Source organism: Schistocerca piceifrons, chromosome 3, assembly GCF_021461385.2.
Source record: "Schistocerca piceifrons isolate TAMUIC-IGC-003096 chromosome 3, iqSchPice1.1, whole genome shotgun sequence".
NCBI classification, from domain to species: domain Eukaryota; kingdom Metazoa; phylum Arthropoda; class Insecta; order Orthoptera; family Acrididae; genus Schistocerca; species Schistocerca piceifrons.
The window spans coordinates 535,774,192-535,791,802 of record NC_060140.1 but is presented as its reverse complement, the minus strand read 5'-3'; the positions used below and the strand labels follow the sequence as shown (position 1 = coordinate 535,791,802).

Here is a 17,611-nt window from a genome sequence, read left to right as displayed (position 1 = left end):
CAAACCTCTCTAAGGACGTTTGATTATGCTGTTTTTTTAATCCTATGCCTGTCAGTCTGTCTTTTATCGTGTTTTCCCTTTTAGTTGCTGTTTCAAACTTGTGCCTCGCGGTGCATTCCTAACGTAGTCTGGGCGCTAGTGACCATTGACGCTGTGCGCCCTAAAACCACAAAAAAAAGTCGGTTGGCGTGGAGCAGCAAGGGAGTCTCCGTCGTACATACTCTGGCCGGGGCCGCTGGCTGTATGCACGAACGGTTGGAGTCTGAGATGTTGCTTGCGATTGCTACGAAGTTCGTCGCCCACCGATCTTGGACATGAAAGTTGAGTCCTCACTTAACCTACTATCGAGCCTCAACTGTTTACATTTCGTCGTTTGATTCTGGTTGTCCCTTTTGGGACATTCCCGCGAGCAACAACGTGTGTGTATTCAAATCGACTAAGATTCCAGTCGCCTTCCTGTTGTTGGAGTTGGCCAGCAGTGTCTTCCGCCTTGTGGCCGTTGACGTTCCGGTTACCTGTCCCGGTCGTTGACGTAAGTTTCGGCAGTGTATTTTCGTCGTTGTGGTTCTGAGCACTATGGGACTTAACATCTGTGGTCATCAGTCCCCTAGAACTTAGAACTAGTTAAACCTAACCTAAAGACATCACACACATCCATGCCCGAGGCAGGATTCGAACCTGCGACCGTAGCGGTCACGCCGTTCCAGACTGAAGCGCCTCAAACCTCACGGCCACACCGGCTGGCCCTCGTCGTGATGTTCCTGCGTTGCGTGTATTTCGACAGCTGAGGTGTTGTTGGTGCCAATATTCTGTGTGTCGTTGTATTGAAATCTTGTGGTCGCTTTGCTGGTTGCGTGGATCGCAACTGATTTCGTTGATTGGTCGGTCAGCTGTCTGTCTGTCAGTTGGGTTGCCTTCAGATTAAGAATTCGTTGGACAGGCTGCCTATCTCACCTAAATGGGCGTTAGTGTTGCAATCCCAGGCCGAACCTTGGAAATTTCTGAGCGCCGTTCATTGTGTGTTACATAGTAATTTCCCTGTTTGGGTTTCAGTTATTTGGTTGACGTGTGGCCCTCAGCCGAGTATCAATATCTCGTAAAATAATGTTCTTGTCTTGCCCTTAAGGCATAAGGTTGTTATGCTTTTTTATAGGGCCTTCAGCCGAATTTTGCATGAAATGCTTTAAGGTACGGCCTTCTGCCTTCTGATTGAAACTCTTCTTATTGCTTAATATGCGGCCTCCAGCCAAGTTCCATTAAAATTAAATTACTAAGACCTTCAGACTGTTTAGATTGAAGATTCAGAAAACATTTGTGGGTAAAACCTCCAGAAGAACCTTGTATTTCAATTTCTTGCTTAGGCCTTGCGTCTTGGATTTTGAGTGTGGCCTTCAACCGATCTAAAGTTAATCAAAGGAGGTCGATTACAGATTTGAGTGTTTTGCTTCCTTGTTGTAATACTGTGTGTTGATAAATAACGTTTGTATGTTGGGTGCAACTGACAGCAACTTATTTTGGCCCCTTTCCGCAACCTAATCCGCTCTGACACACTTGAACTACAATAAAATCTGTTGCAGTATCTGTCATGGCTAGATGTCGCAGATTTATGAAACACTCACACATACTACACTCACATCCCAACACACACACACACACACACACACACACACACACACACACACACACACACAGCACGGCAATCCACTCATACGCCACCGTGTGTGTTAATAGACCTAAAGTACGGTTGCACTAGTAATAAAAGCACTCTTTTCACTTGATTTGAAAACTGATTCCGCTACGGAAAGTTGTATTAAGCCTGTATTTGCTACTCTCTCTTGCCACTGCTAGGTATTTCCCACTCTATGAAACAGTATTTGTAGCGCTTTCTATCTCAATACCATGTAGATAGTGTAACACAGATCCTGAAAGATAGCAATGGGATTATAAGCAAGGGAGGATTATGGTTATTGAGAATGATCACATTTGGTAGACGGTGTGCTGCGTGAGAAATCACTTAAAAAATGCAACACTACATTGAAGTAAGAAATGTACAAAATCCTATTACCAGTACACAGGTTTTTCAGATCTGTAGGGTCACCCTTTCTGGTAGAAATGCCATCAGCGATTTGGAATCAAGTCTCTCCATTCAACCACATGCTTACACTGGATCCTACAGAGATGTCTTTTAATGATTACTGACAGTAGTGAATCATATTTGTGGCACTCTCATATCTCGAAACGACTCACCTATTTTGGACCTGGTTGCTAAGGACCCCATACGGTAGGACTCCTGGGCGTCTCTGCATCGACTAAGTGTTCCTCAGTCTCCTCCCCGCCCTCTGTCAGTCTTTTTCCATATAATAGTTCCAACTTAAGTAAAAATTGAGCGCCAGTCAGAGAGCGCTGTATCTAAGACTTTCAGCATCTTACGGAGCTGAGTTAACACAACAGGTCTGTGTTTTGACCATCCGATGGAAATGGGAACGTCATAGCTCCACCAACTGTGTACAATGTTTAAGGCCACCGCCTAATGAAGCTTTCTCCTACAACATGAGGCAGTAGAAAATATAGTACGAGCAGTTACGGTGGTGTTTATTATCAGGCATATTAGGAACACTCCTCGTCACACAGAAATTGCAAGAAAAGTGAGGATTTTGCTACTGCATTGTGGTGCATCTCCAAACTCCACATAGGTATTGCAGTCTGAAGATGTTCCCTCAACGTGCATTCATGTCTATCACCCAAGGATTCTCTCTATCCTTGCTATTTTGTACTATCCAACAGAGAAAAACTATGTCCTATTAAAGTTCCACTAACGTCACGAGCTGGAGGACTTGATAGGATATTACCATGTCATTCTCTTCTGATATGCCAAAAAAATATACGGTCCGTGTGCTGACATCCAGCATATGTAGCAATCCGATGAAATATACAGATTTTGCTCCACTGGAGTGGGTGACCAAAGTCGCTTGCACAGCCCAGTGCAAAAATTTCATCACCTGTACTGTAGGCCCGCATCTCGTGGTCGTGCGGTAGCGTTCTTGCTTCCCACGCCCGGGTTCCCGGGTTCGATTCCCGGCGGGGTCAGGAATTTTCTCTGCCTCGTGATGGCTGGGTGTTGTGTGATGTCCTTAGGTTAGTTAGGTTTAAGTAGTTCTAAGTTCTAGGGGACTGATGACCATAGATGTTAAGTCCCATAGTGCTCAGAGCCATTTGAACCTGTACTGTAGGAGGACCGTATTTCACAGACGATCAATTAAAAGAGAGCTTCCTTGTGTTGTTCTTTCATAAGCAGTTTGATACAGTGTTTTTTTCCTGCTGAAACACATCGAAGCAGTGTATGACTACAGCTTTGTACACCACCATACATTTTTATTTTCCACCATGACTTTGACGTCTGTGTCAGGTGCTAAACTGACATTAACACATTTTCATCCACTGGCTCTCACAGAAAGCTGGACATCGTATGGTGTAAATTGTGCTGCTCTCAAACACACCATATAGTTGAGATAAGACATAGGCAGTGTCTCTCATTGGCAAAAATGTGGAAAACGTCTCCACCTATGGAAACTGTAAGAGTTTGCAGCGTTGTGGAGCGTTTGTAAACATTTGGCCAAAGATTATGACTTTCACATTTAAGCTCATCATTCCTAGTGAGGGCTGGCACAGGTCTAGGTGTTCCATTTCAAAGAGACCAAGAGCACTGACTCCTTATATTGCCACCATGCACATGGTCACTGTTTCAGTGCTAGCTATCCCTGGAAGGTGTTGCCTCCACCAAGACTCTCTAAATCTCAAACAAATAGTGTCAGTCAATCATTATGTGGTAATCAACAGTGTACCAGTGTATGGATGCGATAGAAAAGACACCTTTGATATGAAACACTGTACTGTAATCAGTGCCACAGTTGATAGTGCGAGCATTTTAACAATTTTACAGTGTTTTCCGTAATTTCAACACCCTTCAATTACACACCAGCATGTTTCCCAATTTCTGTACCATAGCTAAACCACCAATCCACTACCAAAGAGCAGACGGCGAATATAGACAGGTGACCGTGCTGTATGTCCATTCATAATTAATTCTCGAACATATATACCAAAGTATACCAGACAGCAATTAGGTTATCTACTACCAAATAGCAGACTGGCAATTTAGATAGATGACTGTGCAGTACGTCCATTCATGATTAATTCTCGAACGTATACACCAAAATACACGAGATAGCAATTAGGTTATCTACATATTTCTAACACTTCTATCACAGTGTGTAATTTATGAATACGATTTCCCATCTTTCCCGATGTGGATGGAAGTCACAGAGTATTCTCGCATTCTTAGGATAAAGTTGTAGACTGAAAGATCTCCCTGCACTGGCTTCGACCAACCCTCACTACAACACTGTCGCCGATTTGATTTGCAACTGACCACAAGTAGGAGAGAACTCTGCCCTTATGCCTACATTTACATGCTTTTATCTGCAGACAGTCAAATTATATGTTGTGGCACAGAGTAGCACCAATTAACTGCAGCTCAAGTGTCTTGATCAGATATATCTTGCAACCTGTATAATAACTGCTGTGGCTCGATGGGTGGGGCAGCCAATAGATACTGGAATAGATGTGTGCCCTGCTCCAGCATTAGGCTAGTGCTCTATCAGAAGGCTGTTCTGCTGCTGAAAAGAAGGAAAACCTTAAGTACTTGTACACAATGAATATTGAGAAGAAATGATTGGTAATAATAATAATAATTGCATTCGAATATGACAGTATTCTTATTATTCTGCGAGTGGTGGTAGCTGATCTCTGCTGATATTTGATGTTTCTTCCTCTACACCAAACAGAAAAAAGTGTCTCAGCTGGTATGCAATTACAGCACCATGAACTATCTGACATCATAGTCTGCCATCTTGTGATTCCACAGGCTAGCACAGTCTGCCATCTTGTGATGTCATAGCCAGCCACATTCTGTCACACACTGTTGTAGTCCACCATCGAGGACCTTCTATCTTTTTCCACGGCCATCTTGTGATGTCATAGTGTGTAAACTTGTTGCCAACATTCGTCTTCACCTTTACCTTGGAGGGGGATCCTTGCAGACAATTTGTAGAAATGTCCCATTAATTAAAGTGTGCCAGAAAGATAGCCGTCTACTCACATAAGTCAAACAGCAATGCTCTTCCTGTACTGGGGTTTTAGCACCACAGTGAAAAGGGCATGCGTGACGTGTGTGCTACTGTTTGCTCCAGAGGCAGGTACATAGGTAATAAGTCCTGTACGTGATGTGATATCGGTAGTGGCAGTTGTCGAAAATATTACTGTCCCCTTGACTGTGGAGATAAAACACTAGTAAAAACAGAACATCCCCACTTACCTGTGTGTTCTGAAGTGTGTCTTTAATCACTGAAACCAACAGTGTCGACATCTTTGATGTCCACCTATCCATCTTTATGTGGGGAAGCATTTGCGGTTTTAAACATGTACGACCTTTCTTGCTCGTTATCTTCTCAGAGATCATTTCCTGCAGTTGGTACTCATTTAGTAAACCAAACCACTATAACGATCTGCAGTGGGCCGTTCGCTGGGAAATGTCGAAACTGAATAGTGAAATAGACCAGATGCTACATAGAGGAAAAGAAATAATAATGATGAAAACTAATGGCGAAGGTTTAAGTCGTCCTGGAAACACGTTGCGGAAGGAAATATAAATGACTGGCGGATATGGGAGTATTAATCTGCCTTTTACGCCACAATGGATGTTTCAGAACTATAAACTAAATTTAACACACTTTTTCTTCACCATTTTTATATTCATATTCACCACATCGGATGTTCATGAGCTACAAGTGCCAGTGGTAATTGACATTAGTAGCTACTGAATGCCAAGAAGAACTTACATGATTTTTGTAATACATTTTACACTATAATTTGCATTACACACTATGGTTTTGAAAAGTGACTCTGCTGAGCAGCTTCAAGCCGCTTCCTAAGAATTCCAGTGAGGATTGCTGAGGGGTGGTCCATCGCCTGCAGGTACAGAGACAGTGCGTCCCACTTCCAAAGTTACTACGTAGGTAGTATTTTAAATTACTTCTCAATTAACTTACGTCATCGGCTTTCACATCTGTCAAGAAATCACTGTTTCTCAGGATTTTCGTGTATGAGTAAATAATAAGTGACACAGTCATCGGCTTTCACATCTGTCAAGAAATCACTGTTTCTCAGGATTTTCGTGTATGAGTAAATAATAAATGACACAGTGAATTAGTGCATAATATTTGTATTCAAAATTCTCTGTACTGAAAGAAAGGATTACTGAAAAAAACCGTTGTACGGTATACATTATTGTATTCCATGCATTATTGCAGTTTGTAATTATCCGCTGCACTTCGAATGTCCACAGAAATTTCTTGATATTTGTGTTGAATTGACGCCTGAAAGCGCATTGGCGATCTATTTTACGTGATGCATTTCACAATGGTTTAGCAGATATGCAGAACAGGTATCTGGCTCAAATTCTTGGGTGAGTTCTTTGCTGACACTCAGTACTCAGCTGTAATCTGCTGTTTTTCGTTTCCTCCTTTGTCTGTGCATATCTGTAACAGGAAACAGAAATCGTATTTACTTACCTCTCGAAAGGTAAGTGCCTGTAGGATTAACGTAGGCATAAGTAATAACACATGGTCAATATTGTATTTCCTTCATTCTTTCGATATTTTCAAAATTTTGGTATAATTCTTCTGGAGACGGTAGTCTACCAGTGTTCCAATATTCTAGCAAGAATATTCCCACATAATTATCAGAAGTTTCACAAAAATGTATTTTGCCCATGCTGTACTTGTACCTCTTATGGTGTGTCTATCACTGTGTGTCGGGAAATGGCAGCAGTGGCACGTTCTCTCTCCAGAATCCCAGGCGCTCCCCAAGCCTGTCGTGTGCGAGTGTAAAGTTGGCCTGCATCAGCAGGTAGCTGCGGCTGCTCTGGTCGTATGGTTCCCAAATCACAGGATCAGCCTCAGGGGTTGGGTTCCTGTTGAGACACACAATACACGCGTAATCCTTTATATTTTCTAGAGATATTAGGAAATAAATGTAAAGAGCAGCACTAAATTTCTTGTTTTAAGTTCTTATCAAAAGATAATTATCAATAACAAATTGAAACAAGTGCAAGTAAAGTATCTAGTCATGCGCTTGTATTTCTCTAATATTAGGTATTACAAGAACACTGCACAAAAAACTGGTGACTAATACCGTGTATTGTGGAAAGGTCTCAATTTAGTGAGGATGTGACTCCAGAAGTTTCTGCAGATATATCATAACTGGCAGGGACCGCCCACTGGTGATCATATCGAGTAGATTGCTGCGTCTCACTAGATGTTCCTAATAATCTGAGACATTTTCTGTGAGGCAGGCCTCTCAACTACCACTGCGCCTCACAGGGGGAGGTCGCCAATCGGGACACGCCGGTTTCGCCCAAATAGAGTGTGTAGAAGGAGGTGGGTCTCCACATCACGTGCCTTAAATATTTCGCCGGAGTGGGCCTTAGGAAAGGAGAAAATGCTCTCGAAAGTTTTTCCGATAGCACTATTTACTTATTCAGCGCTCTGTTCATGGTTAACGGCGTAGCGTAATGTCAAGCGTATTGCAAACCTGTTTTTTCTCATTGTTATTTTACTTGTTCAACTATTTACGTTAGAATTTAAATACATTCAAGCTTTCGAATCAAATATAAAAGAATCATATCGTAAATGGCGTACAAAAAGGTTAGAAAATAAAATATTATTCGTATTATGTATGACACTAACAGGCGTTACCCTAACTAACCGCTAGAATCGCAACCGTAGCGCCAGCTATCAGACAGTAATGGATTTCTCACCAGTGAGTGTCGCGACTGTATGTATTAGACTGTGATTCTATTGTCAGTTGGAACGATTCGTGGAGCTGTGAGTATTGTCGCGCCAAAATCAAACATGGCAACCCAACAAATCTTGATGCATTTTAACGTAGTGACCGACTGTAGTCGGTCTGTACCAGTGCAATGTATTATGTGGGATAAAATCGTGTAAATGTTGACTTCGTGCTGCACCAAGTTTCCTGTTCCGACTGATACCCGAGCGATGTTCTCTATTCCCAGTAACGTCTGATGCTGTTATTTAACACGGGAGTTCTGGGATACTCTAGAATCAGCTGGTTTATAATGTGACAGTTCCACTTCTAACTCAACAAAAGATTTTATTTGCTGGTGTACCTGTCTAGTTACCTTTTAAATTGATTATTTAGAGCTGGACGTCTGGTGCTTTTATTACATTGTTCCTCATCTGCGTTTATGTTACTGATCCAAACTTTAATTCAGCTCCACAAAGGCGTTTGCATTTGACTGTTCCTTACGATGATGCCACTAGATTTTTTTTCCCAGAGCATAATTATTTACTACGTCATTTCTAATTCTTAGCAGTTTGTGTTGCTCTTAGCATTTCCTCATGTTCCGCATCTTTAGTACTGTTTAACCAGTTTTTCTCCTTTCTTCCCCGGCTTGCTACCGAGTCAAGAATGGTTAACTTATTTCAGGTATGTGGATAAGAATACCGGTTCATAAGTTGTCTCCTTTGTATTCATCATGGAGGGTAAGTCAAAACATGAACGAGCAGGTGTTTCTAGAGGTGATCAAATCCTTTGTGGTTCTGCATCGTAAGCTTACGAATTCGCGAGCAGTTGACGTCTATAAATTCACTTTTCCGCATTCCGTACAAAATACAGAATCTGCTATCCCTCCATGCAAGCAGCTGTCAGAATTACTGTAGATGGAAGAGAGACAACGAAACAAGTATGAAATACGAAATCCGTCACTTCAAGACAGTGCCCGGGAAATAATGTCGACAGGAGGACCAGTTTAAAAGTATTTAAAGCGTTTCTCTGCAGAACATCATATCAAGAGCCGTTTTACGTTAAGTGGCGGTATATGTCGCTTTCTCCTTCGTTGGCTTAGGCTTACCCTACACTTTTCAGTCCAACTTTCTTAACATACTATTCTGTTTAATAAGTCTGTTGAGAACTGAGTGGAGCCAGTATTGCAGTTCTCTCCTTGTTTGAAATACTGCCATCGTATCCAAAAGGCTAAATGCAGCACTAGGGGGCATGCTTACTGCTATGGTTTGGAGTCTTAATGGGTACAGTTTGTTAATGCTCTTAGTTTCACCTGCAGCTGTCTTCTCGTACTCTGCCAGTATACAATTTCTAGTGACTTCACTGCAGTAAATGTGTACTCTCTTTCCGAAAACGGGATTATCAGTTTTCCAAATTTAAAGTAGAAAAAACACGTACCCATATTTTGCGAAATTCGTCCAGAGACGCAACATATTTCTGCGCACTTTCTCTTCTTCTGATTCAGGATCAAAGTTATAGTCTTGATTCTTTTGATAGAAGATCATTGATAACTCTCCCCCATGTCCAACTCCTGAAATAAATAAAAATGACAAACAGAAAATATTTGGTGTTGTTCGCATTCAACCCAGAATACTGCTAACGTGTCGAGAAAGTGATCAACTTTAGTCTTTTGCATAGACGACCAGTTACTCACACACACACACACATCTTCATTTTTTCTACTAGTAAAAGAGTAAAAATGTGTTATCTATGTCCTGGCAGAATATGTTCTCTCTTCCCATACCATTCTGACAGATTTTCAGATCATTATCATTCGAAGTTGACTTAAACAGAGGGACACTTTGGTTCGAACCCTCCACCGGTGGTGCTTTGTCGGTTATGCCCATATACTACGAAACGTAAATACACTCATCACCGTAGATAGAGCTGCACCCAGAAGGACAAGGCGGATTGTGACCATTGTTGGCATGCAAGTAGATGATATCAAATTTATGATTTGATCCCACTTTCAACTTGTACCAACATGATCGTATTACATGGACATGAACGTATGTGCTGATAAGGTGTTGACCTCTCTGGTTGTGAATACAAGAATCAAGACATGCAGCGTGGAGTTGTATAGATCTCGGATATAATACTGCGATACTTCGTCGCATTCTGCTTGCATCTGACGGCAGAGACCCTACAAATTGGTGAGTGGGGTAGGAGTCTGGTGACATGCTTCGTGGCATCTCACACATTCTCGATAGGGGAGAGACTGGACTTGCATACATATATACACACTTAGACAAAAGAAATTATCTGAGTGGGACGAAAATCGATGGAAGTGATGTACATGTACAGACAAATAAATGATTTCAAGGTCAGGAATATTTTGATTTCTTTAAGAGAGAAAGCTTCCCAAACTGAGCATGACAGTAACGCGTTGGTCCACCTCTGGCCCTTATCGAAGCAGTTGCACGGCTGAGCATTGATTTATGGAGTTGTTGGACGCCCTCTTGAGGGATATGACGGCAAATTGTCTCCAATTTGCAAGTTAGACTGTCAAAATCGTGAGCTGGTTAAAAGGCACTGCTCGTAATTCTCAAAACGCTCTCAACTGGGAAATGATTTGGCGATCTTGCTGGTCAAGGTAGGGTCTGGCAAGAACGAAGACAAGCAGCAGAAACACTCACCGTGTGCGAATGAACGTTATTTGGCTGAAATGTAAGCCTAGGATAGCTTGCCATGAGGGGCAACAAAGTGGTACGTAGAATACCCTAGACGTACTGGTATGAAGTAAATGTGCCACAGAAGACAAGCACGGAGTTCCTGCTACGAAATGAAGTACCACCACAGACGATCAGTCTTGGTTGTCGGTATGAATGGCGGGTGATAGTCAGGTTGTTATCCGACCACTGTCCATGACGTCTAGAGAAATGTCTTCGGCCTGGGGCCGGCCGAAGTGACCGTGCGGTTAAAGGCGCTGCAGTCTGGAACCGCAAGAGCGCTACGGTCGCAGGTTCGAATCCTGCCTCGGATGTTTTTGATGACCTTAGGTTAGTTAGGTTTAACTAGTTCTAAGTTCTAGGGGACTAATGACCTCAGCAGTTGAGTCCCATAGTGCTCAGAGCCATTTGAATCATTTTTTTCTTCGGCCTGGAATCTTACTGACTGACATATATATATATTTTTTTAAATCTATAGTCTCGCTTTGAACTGAGTTCTGATGACCAGCGAAGGCGTGTCTGCCGACGCCACACAGAAAGAGGTGGGATATCAACCTGATTATCGCCCGCCATAGCGCCCCACAATTAGGACAGATTACCGGAGATGCCATGTTGTTTCATAGCAGGACTCATTTGGTTATCATCCACGACACACTCACAGTACAGCAATACGTCAATGATATTCTACGTTCTGTATGTTTCCTATTATGGCAACCCATCTTAGGCTTACATTTCAGCAAGATAACGCCCTCTGTAAGTCATGCATAAGTAGGCGTGATAATCGGCCACCTAGAACTGGTACAAGGTCAGGTGAATTACTTCGTGAAGCTGTGCGGCCCCATGGCCTAGAGTGTATTATGGTCAGATGGGCAGCAGTGGCTGCTGCAGGCGAGCCAGGTGCAAGGGCGTCAGCAAAGATTCGAACGTGGACGAATCCTGGCATGGGGGATTTTGACGGAGGACAATGCTCCTAGAAATGACGGAGTGTCAGACATGTTGAATTATGGCTTCTTACAGCTCTTTGAGAATCAATAATAATTCACAATCAAGTATTCATACAAATCTGAATACATCTGCGATATTAGAAAAATGAGGTACATCCAATGTCACAACAATATTTTCAATATCTTTAAACATTTCGCAATAAATAAATATTTTCACAATGACCCTTTCAATTAACAACGTTTAAACCTTACATGAGACGTACACATGCAACAGCTCAGATGATGGCACTGCACTTTAGGTATCATTTCTGCAAGCTATGTATCTGTATCTATTTCGTTTCCTGATTTATTACTTTTTTTATACCTTTTCCTTATGAAAATGTTTAGCAGAACATCATATCCTCCACAGTCCCACAGCAAATGAATACAGCATGAATACCACATATTTTGTTACACTTGTGTATTCATTTAATGAAGAACTTATATCAGTAACTTTATATAAATATTAACTGGAGTTGATAATAAACAGTCTTGGTAACTTAACAAGTGGTCAGCCGCATGTAACATTTCTTTGTTTAAATGTTGTGAATATACTGCTTTAGTCCAGAAGGGTTCAAGTTGAAATTTATCATGACTGTAGAACCTAAGAACATCTATTTTTCGAGGATAACATCTTCAGCCGATAGAAAAACAGACAGTAGGGGAAAACTATCGGAGTCAAGGGAAGCATTGGACTTTTCGAATGAAGAGCTCACGGAAGAGATACTGGACACTTTTTACAGATGTGATTGGAGGGGACAGGGTAACAACTGGTATTCTTTCGTTTGGCGATTGATTACGACTGTGAACAGCTGCTACCATACTTTAAATTCTGAAGAGACCTATAGTTCGAGAGGTTTAAACATGCTCCTGTGTAGGACTGTAACATTTTCAATTTTTACTATGGAACTGAGACAAGTGGAGTATGAATTACTATTCTTGGTATCACGTGTTTCAGTTTGTGAATCATCATGTTGAACTCTGAACTTTTTTGTGCTAATGAATATTTCGTGTACTGCGATCATGAAATAGATCTATTTTTCATGAGGCTTTGACGAATATTTAGTTTGCGGTTTCTTCTTTCATTCTAGTAACGCTCTCAATGTAATTTTAATGCATTTGCTACGGATATTTTCTATCTGTATTTTATTGAAAACAAAATGACTATCTCCCCTATATTTGAGATGCCCTTTCTTGAATAAACATTATTCAGCCTAATTCTGTCATCTGTATAAGCTGCAGATGTAAGACTAGAACACTTGTTATTAAATAATTCGTGTAACTTTTATTTTGTATTCCCATGTATTTTATTAACACAGCCGTGCATAGCCCAGGTACCTAAAGCACCAGTAACCACTAGTTAGACTGCAAGTGGTTCGCTGATGTTGGATGCTGTTTGGAAGAGTAACTACATAAGCAGTAACCATGGGAGGCGGGGTTTTGTCGTCCAGCGTATCAAACTGATCCTTTTCGAATAACAACTGTAATTCCAACACATTACTATAGTCGGTCTCTGATCTACTGCATGATAGGCAGCTTTCATGGTTGCCCCAAGCATAAGTTTTTTTGTCAGTCACGTGCTTGAGAATCAGAAACAAAAGGTAGCTGTCCGAAGTTAGGGGCAAAACTTCTAGTACGAAGAAGAAGGCTACTCAGAGGCATACTGATTTCGAGTCTGCAGCGGTCAGCTGCAGCGGAGACTGACGGCGACACCGTAACTTCATTCGTCAGTACTGCAATGTTTGTCTAATTTTTCCTGCAGAAAGTAGTCAACAGCCATATGTGTGTGATCATTTCTAACGTTGCTGTGGCATCGAGTTCCTGGAGCTTTAGTGTCCACTTTCCCTGTTGTCTTGTTGGCTTCTACAGACTTGTCACCCGAGGTGATAAGCCACAACAATGTATGGTCTGTGGATATAAATACACTGTTCGATAAAAAGTACCCGAGAGGTGGACCCAGGTTGGGAGTACTAAGTCACATGTAGAGAAGCTGTAAGGCGTAATGGGTTGGTAGGGAGGGCTCAGAGATTTCCGACGTGGAATATTCATCGGATGTCACTTGGGTAAAAATTCATCAGACACATTTCATCCCTTTTAAAGTTGCCCGTGTGGACTGTTGGTGGTGTGATCGTGAAGTGCGAACGTGAAGGAAGAGCCACAGCTAAGCTAACACCAGCCGGTCGCACTCAGTGACGAACAGAAACTATCATTGTGACAATTGCACGCAATCAACGGGACGAATCATTATTAAGTTTCCAAGTTCTACCAGCAGTCCAACCAGAACATTGTCTGTACCTACAGAGATAGAATGCGGTACAAAGGTTCACTAACTCCCAAAAGCCACACATTTCTTTACTCATGGCTAAGAATGCTTGAGTTGGTGTAAGAAGCGACATTGCTGGACAATGTGAGTCTCCTTTACTACAGAGTGCCATCAAATTTTTTGTACTGTGTTATCTACATTACAAAATTGTAAGAACTTTCTATTTATTTGTAATATTAATGTATCAAATGTTGTCACCTAATGTTGAACTGTTAACGCCCATCATTGTAATGCTACTGGGTAGAAGCAGAGTCTCTGCTAGAACTGTCCAGAATGTTCCTCAGACCAATCGGAAGCAATTGTGGCGTGGTGACATGGCCCATCGTCGTCTATAAAAGATCCATCGTTGTTTGGGAACGCCTCAAGTAGCCGAACATGAGTATTTTGAGACTATGGTCGGATTAGTTGGACCACAGGCCCTTCCCCAGTGAACACAGCCATACCATTAGTGAGCCAGCACCAGCAGCTTCCACAGTGCCTTGTTGACGACATGGGTCCATGGCTTCGTGGGGTCTGCGCCACACTCTATCCCTGTCATCAGCCCTTACGAACTGAAACTGGGGCTCATCTCACCAGGCCACGGTTTCCCAATCGTCTGGGGTCCATCCGATATGACAAAGTGCCCAGGATAGGCGCTTAGATGATGTCGTGCTGTTAGCAAAGCCGCTCCCGTCGAACGTCTGTTGCCTTTGCCCATTAAAGCCAGATTTCGCCGCACTATCCCAACGGATACATTCGTCTTATTTTCCACATTTATTTATGCGGTAATTTCACGTCTTACTGCTTCTCTGTTAGTACTGACATCTTTACGAAGATGCCGCTGCTCTCTGTCATTAAGTGACGGTTGTCGGCCACTGCGTTGTCTGTGGTGAGCGGCAATGCATGAAAGTTGGTATTCTTGGCACACTCGTGGCACTTTGGACCTCGGAAATGGAATGTCCCCTGTGTCTAGCTCCAACTACCATTCCGCGTTCAAAGTCAGTTAATTCCCGTTGTGCGGCCATAATCACGTCGAAACATTTTCACATGAATCACCCGAGCACAAATGGCAGGTCCCCCAATGCACTGCCCTTTCATATCTTGTGTATCTGATACTATAGCCATCTGCATGCGTGCTTATCGCTATTCAGTGACTTTCGTCGCCTCAGTCTATTGCACAAGGTTTGTCAGTGGACGAGTTTTTATACACACGCTGCTCTGAATATTCAATACTGGAAAATATTCGACAAGTATAGTTTTCTGGATCTTGTAGCTAATGTTGGGATTTCTTGCGTAACTGGGCTAAAAGAAGGGATCCGATGGGAAGACACGTTCTGAGACCTCAGAGAAACGTCAGTTGAGCGTCAAGGAAAGTGTGAGGTGTGAAAGTTGCTTGAGGAGACCAAGAAAAAAACACAGTAAGCAGGTCTATTAGAATGCGGGTAGTCGCCGTTGTTTGGGGATGAAGATGCACGCACAGGAAAGTACAGGATAGCGTGGAGAGCGATGGGGTTGTTCTTATCAGAATCGACAGCAAATCAACACCGACAACGATAGTTCAGGTATGCATACCAACTTCACAAGCTGAAGATGAAGAGATAGAGAAAGCCTATGAGGATATTGAAAGGGTAAAACATTACTTAAAGGAAGATGAAAATTTAATAGTTAAAGGGGACTGGAATGCAGTTGTACGGGAAGGAGTAGAAAAAAACGGTTACAGGAGAATATTGGATTGAGACAAGGAATGAGAGAGGAGAAGGAAAAATTTATTTGTGTGATAAATTTCAGTTAGTAATAGCGAGTTCTCTGTTCAAGAATAACAAGTGGAGGAAGTATTCTTGGAAAAGGCCTTGTGATACGGGAGGATTTCAGTTTCATTACATCATGGTCGGACCGAGATGGATGATGACGATAACGATGTTTGGTTTGTGGGGCGCTCAATGGGCGGTTATCAGCGCCCGTACAAATGCCCAGCCGGCCGCTGTTGACGAACAGTTCTAGGCGCTTGGGTCCGGAACCGAGCGACTGTTACGGTCACAGGTTCGAATCCTGCCTCGGGAATGGATGTGTGTGATGTCCTTAGGTTATTTAGGTTTAAGTAGTTCTAAGTTCTAGGGGACTGATGACCTCAGGTGTTAAGTCCCATAGTGCTCAGAGCCATTTGAACCATTTTGGACAAATGCCCAACCTTTGCTCAGTCCAATCTCGTCACTTTCATGAATGATGATGAAATGATAAGGACAACACAAACACCCAGTCATCGCGACGCAGGTGAAAATCCCTGACCCCGCCGGCAATCGAACCCGGGATCCCGTGCTCGGGTTCAAATGGTTCAAATGGCTCTGAGCGCTATGGGACTTAACAGCTGAGATCATCAGTCCCATAGAACTTACAACTACTTAAACCTAACTAACCTAAGGACACCACACACATCCATGCCCGAGGCAGGATTCGAACCTGCGACCGTAGCGGTCTCGTGATTCCAGACTGACGCGTCTAGAACCGCTCGGCCGCAACGGCCGGCCCGTGCTCAGGAAGCAAGAACGCGACCGTGAGAACACGAGCTGCGGACCAGACAGAAATTCCGAAATCAGATACTGGATTTTAAGACGTACGCAGGAGCTGATGTAGATATAGATCACAATATAGTAGTGATGAAGAGCAGGCTGCAGTTTAAGACTTTGGTCAACAAGAAACAGTATGCAAAGAAGTGGGATACAAAAGTACTGAGGAATGACGACATACTCTTGAAGTTCTGTAATGCGATAGATAGAGCAATAAGGAATAGTTTGGTAGGCAGTATAGTTGAAGAGGAAAGGACATCTGTAAAAAGGGTTATCACAGATGTTTGAAAGAAAAACGTAGGCACAAACTGCGAAGAAACCATGGGTAACAGATGAAACACTTTAGTTGATCGATGAAAGAAGGAAGTACAAAAATGTTCCGGGACACTCAGGAATAAAGAAATCCAAGTCTCTGAGGAATGAAGTAATAGGAAGTGCAAGGAAGCTAAGACTAAATGTCCGTAGGAAAACTCCGAAGAAATCGAAATAGAAGGGTTGCCGCGAGATCAGACACAGCATACGTAAGCCAGAACAACCTTCGGTCAAATTAAAAGCAAGGGTGGTAACATTAAGAGTACAGTGGGAATTCCACTGTTAAATGCAGAGGAGAGAGCGTATAGGAGGTAACAATACATTGAGAACTTGTACGAAAGGGAAGATTTCTCTGATGTGATAGCGCAAGAATCAGAATTTAAAAGAGTTTTGGAGGACATGAGATCGAATAACACAGATGGAGTAGACAACATTCCTTAAGAAATTCTAAGATCATGGGGGGAAGTGGCAACAATACGAGCGTTCACGTTGGTGTGTAGAATGTATGAGTCTGGCGACATACAATCTCACTTTTGGAAAAATATCATCCACACAATTCTGAAGACTGCGAAAGCTGATAATTGCGAGAGTTATCGCACACTCAGTTTAATAGTCCATGCATCCAAGTTGCTGACAAGTATGATATACAGAAGTATGAAAAAGAAAACGTAGGACGTGCTAGATGACGATCAGTTTGGCTTTGGAAACGGTAAAGGCACAAGAGAGGCATTACTGACGTAGCGACTGATAATGGAAGCAAGAGTAAAGAAAAGTCAAGATACGTTCATAGGATTTATCGACCTGGAAAAAGGGTTCGACAATGTAAAATGGCGCAAGATGTTCGAAATTCTGAGAAAA

At 42.5% G+C, this 17,611-nt stretch overlaps 1 long non-coding RNA gene across 1 annotated transcript; it reads right to left on the bottom strand.

Annotated features, from left to right (window-relative positions):
- Positions 1–6,427: 6,427 nt before the first annotated feature.
- LOC124787704 lies at positions 6,428–9,455 on the bottom strand. The gene is made up of 3 exons (XR_007015993.1): positions 9,322–9,455; positions 6,845–7,030; positions 6,428–6,596 (listed from the first exon to the last, which is right to left on the bottom strand). It is a non-coding gene; the product is annotated as an uncharacterized LOC124787704 (long non-coding RNA).
- Between the last annotated feature and the right edge of the window lie 8,156 nt (positions 9,456–17,611).